Source organism: Salmo salar, chromosome 04 (assembly GCF_965601325.2).
Source record: "Salmo salar chromosome 04, fSalSal1, whole genome shotgun sequence".
NCBI lineage: Eukaryota > Metazoa > Chordata > Actinopteri > Salmoniformes > Salmonidae > Salmo > Salmo salar.
Window position 1 is genome coordinate 36,405,854 of NC_138294.1, and position 7,808 is coordinate 36,413,661.

General features: G+C 41.0%; 1 long non-coding RNA gene across 1 annotated transcript; it reads left to right on the forward strand.

The window, feature by feature from the left end:
* Positions 1-256: 256 nt before the first annotated feature.
* On the forward strand, positions 257-2,891 carry LOC106602823 (uncharacterized). The gene is made up of 3 exons (XR_001328305.3): positions 257-364; positions 749-844; positions 2,312-2,891. It is a non-coding gene; the product is annotated as an uncharacterized LOC106602823 (long non-coding RNA).
* The last annotated feature ends 4,917 nt before the right edge of the window (positions 2,892-7,808 follow it).

A 7,808-nucleotide genomic window follows, 5' to 3' on the forward strand; every position in this document is an offset into this window, starting at 1 on the left:
ACATAGTGTATGGTTTCAGCTAAACAGCTAAATGCTATAACAAATATATTACTGTCAATGCTGACAATACATAACTGAACAAAGGTTTTTCCTTTTAGTACAACAAATTGAAACATTTCAGGATCTGGCTTAACCTACCTTTGTAGACTTTGTACACTAAACATAAGGCATAGCTATGTGGGAATGGCTTCTGTCCTCAAATGCTCTTCCATTCATTAACTCTCTTTAAATGCTATTATTATAGATTAAACAATCATTGCCTCTGGAATTTGTGAAATTGAGCTAGCACAATTTCACTACATTTCCCAAAATTCCGCGCTGCGTCCCAAACTCCTACAGGAGAACGAAACGGAAACATGCGACGGTAAACAACATTCTCTGCTAACAAGCTCACATTACATTGATTTACTACGGTTTTATTTGCCTCATTTTGCTGTATAATATGCATATATGAAGTGTTTATATAATCCTGTTGCCAATAGCTGTCTGTCACCTGCATTACTAACATTGTGTAGCTGGAATGCGATGCACTAACGTTAGCTAGCTAACGTCAGCTACTCCAGTGAGTGATAGCTGCACCGTTAACGTTGGTTGCAAAAAACAGTTGTATATTTAATGAAAATGTATAGAGTAATGTGTATGACACCAACACATAGTGTGTGTGTGTGTGTGTGTGTGTGTGTGTGTGTGTGTGTGTGTGTGTGTGTGTGTGTGTGTGTGTGTGTGTGTGTGTGTGTGTGTGTTTTAGTTACAGTAAGACCTGTAATTTGTGTGAGGAACGGGACAGAAACCGCTCTACAGTCTCCTCCCACAGCAGCTAGACACGGACTTCCAACATAGGCAGGTGAGCCTCCACACACACACAATTACAATAGCATCAACCACACAGTTTACATACAATAGCCTACACTCCTACTAAATAATAATCATTTGATTTGGATTTCTATAGCGCTTTTTTTGTTTACCAACTTAAAGCTCAAAGTGCTTTACATAGTAAAGGAGAAACTCACCTCATCCAACTTTATTTTCTTCTACAGCATTACGATAGCAAGTTGCAACAGCCACACTATTTCCATATTCTTATATGTCTGGACTGACCTCAGGGGAGGGTCTACATTCCCCTGTGCATTCCAGTACAGGTTCACCTAAGGACAGCCAGCCAGCCAATGATTTGTCAACGTCTAGACACATGAACTCGGCAATTTAACTTAACCCAACCCGTTAATTAAACAATGTCTGAAAGTCAGAGAATAAGATAAGAATTCCTCAACTCTCGTGTTTTACCTGATTGACTCTTGAGTTTTACCTGAAATGATCAAGGCATAATAACTAAATTATTAAATATTACTGCTAAATGTCATTATGTATTTTCAGACCACATTCAGAGAGACTAGACTTTTAGACCTTTCATGTGTTGTCCCAGATGTGTTGCCAAGAGGAAGTGTTTTGCCTCTGTGGCACTGTACAAGCCTTTGGGGAGCAGACTGCCTGGGTGAGGAGTATATCCCAGTTCCAGGCTCACCAGAACAGGGGGAGGGAGCGGGCCAGTCTTAGGGAGTTGGGGCTCACCAGAACAGGGGGAGGGAGCGGGCCAGTCTTAGGGAGTTGGGGCTCTCAGACCTGGAGATAGAACTGTGGTTCCCCAGAGACCAGCCTTAAAACACTGAGAAGGTGAATGTTATTTATTTATATCATTTATGCCATTTACTACCAGGGACAGTACAGTTGGACAGCCGCATATAAGGAAGAATAGGTACAAAAAGTGAAGAGAAGGGGATTGTTGCATCCCAGTGGGCAAACTGGTTGAAATTATGTCTCTACAACCAGATTGTAATAATGTCATTTTAACCAGTTTTGCCCACTTTTTTTGCCAGCTGCTGGATATACTGCTGGATGTAACGACGAGATGTTTTATGTATAGAGACAATGTGTGTGGTTGTGGATATCAATTACACCTCCTGAGAAGGAACACAGAGCCTGTATTTAAACCAAACATTGTCAAAATGTTAGTGATATTGACTGATCAACTATGAGTGTGTTGTCAGACATGAAAAACATCCTGGTGGTGTAGCCTGATATTGATTCTTTGACTCAGGCATCCATCCAAACTGGAAGAGATCAGGGTGTAACTTTCCTCAACTCTATTTACTTCAATACTCACTGATAAAAGGATGCTATTATTATTCCACCTGTATTACCTGTTGGACTCATTGAACAGCATGGTCAAGTAGGCAGCTGTGTGTGTGTGTGTGTGGTTCAGGGCCGTGGGGTGTGTGCTTCAGGCAGCCATGTTGTGTGTTCTACCCTACAGGGTCATGGGGTGGGTGTGTGTGCCCCCGGGGTGCGGCAGCAGCGTCTGCAAGTGATCCAGGACAAGATGGCGTCTTGGGCAGAGCTCATGTCAATCCACATCGCTTCTCAGCCAGCCGACCCCTGTCCCGCAGAGAGATGGAGGTCGAGAAGGCCCTGTTCCATGGTAACGACCACCCGGGCTTCCTCACTGCACTCTATCACCAAGGTGGGATGATGTTATACAATGCTAAGTGTCTGGTCGTTCACACTGCAACTCCCATAGACCAAGAGGTTAGAAAGCCTGAAGGAGTTAGAACGAAAAATAGTTTTGGAGGAGTTTGAACAAGTCCTATGTGTGTTGGAAGTGTCTTTGAAATTCCTTGAGAAGACACAATAGGAGTTGGGTGCTGGGCTTGAACCGGGAAATATAATGACAATATTTTCTTATCTGGGATGTTTTATTTTTAATGACCTTGGCATCACTGTGGTTTTTTTTGTGTGTATTTTGTGTATATGTTGAATATTTGTGTGGTTGGTGACTGTCATGTATTGAAAATATAAAGTAAAATGTTTAAAAGAAATAAAGGAATTCAGCTGTCCATTGTCCTGTTTGTCATTTGCAACATTGAAATCTGACAGTAAGCAATTACCCTGAATTGATGTGTAATATTTTTACTTTTTAAATTACCCTGTAACTACCTAGTAAGTAGGCTACAAGCTGTCATGGAGTACTAATACTTACCTGCTCACGTTTTTGGTATTTTCCCTTAGAGGAAAATACCCTGGCTGACCAGCAGGGGGCATCCTCCTCAGACCTGTACAGCAGGGGTGCCCAGACTTTAGTTACATAGGATCTACTTTTTCCACCCTGCATCCTAACGCGGTCTACACCCCACATTATTGATTGGATGGTTTGCACTGCATGCTATCAGCTAGCTTAGCATGGTCTGGGTTGTAGCTACTGATTGCTAGCCTCAAGCAGGTGTCCAGGTGATCATCTGTTAGAGTGGACCGCTATTTTGACTTGATGATTTTCATGTCTTAAAATGCTGACTCGCAAAGGTAGATAGATCCAAAAAATGCTGTCAAGTACATGGCAACTTTTCTCATCTTTGGATATTTTTCCTCCACAATAAGGTTCCAAAAGTGTACCCCCAATGCCCTCGATTTGATATAGAGGTCGCTTTGCAGAGTCAAAATTTCACTCTTGACGGCTGATGTCTCCATGTGAAACAATTATGCAATTTTTGTTGCAATTTCATCAACATCAACTTCCACACCAAGCAGAAAGCACATAAATGTTGCCACAGGTTCCAGGATTGCAAAGTCTTGAAAGCATCGGTCAAAGTCTGCGATAATGTTGTTCACCTGTTCAACGTATTGACCAGTCACAAAGTGCAGGTGCCTTTCCCTGACTCGAGTTATGACATATTTTTGAAATTCCTCAGTTCATGTCACTGCAAGTGTGAGGACAGCAATTTCAATGTTTGTTTAAAAGCTGTCACATAGCTAATCATTTCAACAATATTTTTGTATTTTCCTTGTAGCTTTAAATTGAGTGTATTCAGCCGAAAAGTTACATCGGTCAAAAAATATAAATCTAACAGCCACACTTTGTCTTCCAACTGCTCATATTCGGCATCTTTTGAGGCCAGAAATTCCTTGATTTCATGTACCTCTACTAAGCCACCTTACATCTGTGTGTTGCAAGAGGTCTGTGTTCAGCTTCACTTTCTTCCAGTTGAGACCTGAAGAGATCTGCAGACTTCTGGCCCAAATCGAGTTCACGATTTTGTGCGCGATATCCATGACATCTTTCATATTCAGCATTTTACCACACAAGGCTTGTTGATGGATGCAGTGATAATTGAGGAAGTCTGGAAAGTCATCACCTTTGCAAAGGGCAATAAACCCATTGATGCAGCCAGTCATGGCTGGTGCTCCATCTGTAGTTTGTAAATGGGTAACTGAGGGCTATTAAAAAAGTCCTTGAATGGCACAAAAATGTCCTCCCCTCGAGTTTTTCCTTTCAGCGATATGATTGTGAGCAGTTCCTCTTTGGCAGTCATATCTTCAAACACCATTCTGATGAAAATACACAACTGAGATGTGTTGATCACGTCTGTCGACCAGTCAAATTGAAGTGAAAAAAACATTTATACTCATTTGTCTTTTCTAAGATGCTCCCTCAAATCCTCCTCCGTCCTTTCACAGCGCCGTGTAACAGTAGTTCTGGATAGGTGAACATCCTTTCACAGTGCCGTGTAACGGTAGTTCTGGATAGGTGAACATCCTTTCACAGCGCCGTGTAACGGTAGTTCTGGATAGCGGAACATCCTTTCACAGCGCCGTGTAATGGTAGTTCTGTATAGCTGAACATCCTTTCACAGCGCCGTGTAACGGTAGTTCTGGATAGGTGAACATCCTTTCACAGCGCCGTGTAACGGTAGTTCTGGATAGGTGAACATCCTTAATAGTGGAAATGATTTCTGATTTATTTTTTACATCATCAAACAATGAGTCTGTTGCCTCTAAAAAGACCTCTACTATTTCTCCATCCTGGAACGGTTTCTTGTGCTTTGCTAGTATGCAACTCACCCAGAATTATGCAATCGTGGCTGCCTTTGATTTTGAGCTGGGCTTTGTAAAGATCGATTGTTGGGCAGCTAGTTGAGACTTCAACTCTTACTTTTCTCTTACGTAGTTCACTTTTAGCTTGAAAGTCACTTTCATATTTCTTGTGAACAGTTTTGAAATGCCTCTCGACATTTCCCTTCTTATCAAGAGCGACGTTTGAATGGGAGATCAGTCACACACATTTTGAATTTGTTGTGGTGAAAAAATTATCTCACTGTGAAAGTGGTAGATTTTTGGTTTCTTGCTGCTTGGTCCAGCACTCATATTAAAAATGTTACTGCAACTTCATAGAAAAAAACAACTACCACTGGAACAACAAAAACTATTGTGTTACAGGTCTGTTTCAGGTCTCGCAAGCATGGAAATGCAAATGTAATAACTGCAGACGGTTGCTATGGTAGCGACAGTTTGGAAAACAAATGTAGCAACTCTAGTGCCGGGGGTTGGTCCAATTTATGTCAATCAAGCAGTTTTTAAATATTGCAGTAATATTAGGGAAAGACGCTAACCTGTAAGCAAAGCATACTGTGCTTCAGAACTGTGGACCTCATTATTTTTAAGCAGACTCGATGGTAACGCTGTGAATTGCCAAAATATATATTTTTAGTGCATACATTTTGAAAACTTTTATGTGGTCTACTAGAAAGAAGTTTGTGGTCGACCGTGACCGACGTCCTGGATACCAATGCTCTACAGAGATGGCCCTAGTGACGGGAGAAAACGGATTGTATCAGAGAATTCTGAACTGAAAACCACAGGAGACTCATCTCTACCTCAGCCCAGACCTTAAACTGAGTTTGACCAATCACATAGCTCATGGAAAAGCATGGACCAATCATAAGTCAAGCCTGACTTTAAATCTGTCATTGATCAAATCAAATCACATTTTTATTTGTCCCATGCTTTGCTGACAACACGTGTAGACTAAAAGTGAAATGCTTATATACGGGTCAATTTCCAACAATGCAGAGTTAAAGATAAGATTAAAAAAAAAATAGACAGTGGCTATATACAGGGAGTACCGGTACTGAGTTCATGTGCAGGGGTACGAGGTAATTGAGGTAGCTACAGTTGAAGTCGGAAGTTTACATACACCTGAGCCAAATACATTTAAACTCAGTTTTTCACAATTCCTGACGTTTAATCCTAGTAAAAATGACCCTATCTTAGGTCAGTTAGGATCACCACTTTATTTTAAGAATGTGAAATGTCAGAATAATAGTAGAGAGAATTATTTATTTCAGCTTTTATTTCTTTCATCACATTCCCAGTGGGTCAGAAGTTTACATACACTCAATTAGTATTTGGTAGCGTTGCCTTTAAATTGTTTAACTTGGGTCAAACCTTTCGGGTAGCCTTCCACAAGCTTCCCACAATAAGTTAGGTGAATTTTGGCCCATTCCTCCTGTCAGAGCTGGTGTAACTGAGTCAGGTTTGTAGGCCTCCTTGCTCGCACACGTTTTTCAGTTCTGACATTTTCTATAGGATTGAGGTCAGGGCTTTGTTATGGCCAGTCCAATACCTTGACTTTGTTGTCCTTAAGCCATTTTGCCACAACTTTGGAAGTATGCTTGGGGTCATTGTCCATTTGGAAGACCCATTTGCGACCAAGCTTTAACTTCCTGACTGATGTCTTGAGATGTTGCTTCAATATATCCACATAATTCTCCTTCCTCATGACGCCATCTATTTTGTGAAGTGCACCAGTCCCTACTGAAACAGCAAAGCACCCCCACAACATGATGCTGCCACCCTCGTGCTTCACGGCTGGGATGGTGTTCTTCGGCTTGCAAGCCTCCCCCTTTTTCCTCCAAACATAACGATGGTCATTATGGCCAAACAGTCCTATTTTTGTTTCATTAGACCAGAGGACATTTCTCCAAAAAGTACGATCTTTGTCCCAATGTGCAGTTGCAAAATGTAGTCTGGCTTTTTTATGGCGGTTTTGGAGCAGTGGCTTCTTTCTTGATGAGCGGCCTTTCAGGTTATGTCGATATATAGGACTTGTTTTACTGTGGATATAGATACTTTTGTACCTGTTTCCTCCAGCATCTTCACAAGGTCCTTTGCTGTTGTTCTGGGATTGATTTGCACTTTTCGCACCAAAGTACGTTCATCTCTAGGAGACAGAACGCGTCTCCTTCCTGAGCGGTATGACGGCTGCGTGGTCCCATGGTGTTTATACTTGCGTACTATTGTTTGTACAGATGAACGTGGTACCTTCAGGCGTTTGGAAATTGCTCCCAAGGATGAACCAGACTTGTGGAGGTCTTGGCTGATTTCTTTAGATTTTCCCATGTTGTCAAGCAAAGAGGCACTGCGTTTGAAGTTAGGCCTTGAAATACATCCACAGGTACACCTCCAATTGACTCAAATGAAGTTAATTAGCCTATCAGAAGCTTCTAAAGCCATGACATCATTTTCTGGAATTTTCCAAGCTGTTTAAAGGCACAGTCAACTTAGTGTATGTAAACTTCTGACCCACTGGAATTGTTATACAGAGAATTATAAGTGAAATTATCTGTCTGTAAACAATTGTTGGAAAAATTACTTGTCATGCACAAAGTAATGTCCTAACCGACTTGCCAAAACTATAGTTTGTTAACAATAAATTTGTGGAGTGGTTGAAAAACAAGTTTTAATGACTCCAACCTAAGTATATGTAAACTTCCGACTTTAACTGTGTATAATATTGAAATTTACATGTTTTTTAGAGTGAAGTACATCGGAAAAAAGCTAAAGAAAACTGCAAGACTGAATAGGAGAAAAAACAAGCAACAAACAAAGAAGATAGGCTTTTGAAAAATAACTATTTTTCATAAAATTGTAGTTATCTTAGCTAGCTGAATTGTTTACCAGTTGCTAAGCAGTTGCTAGGG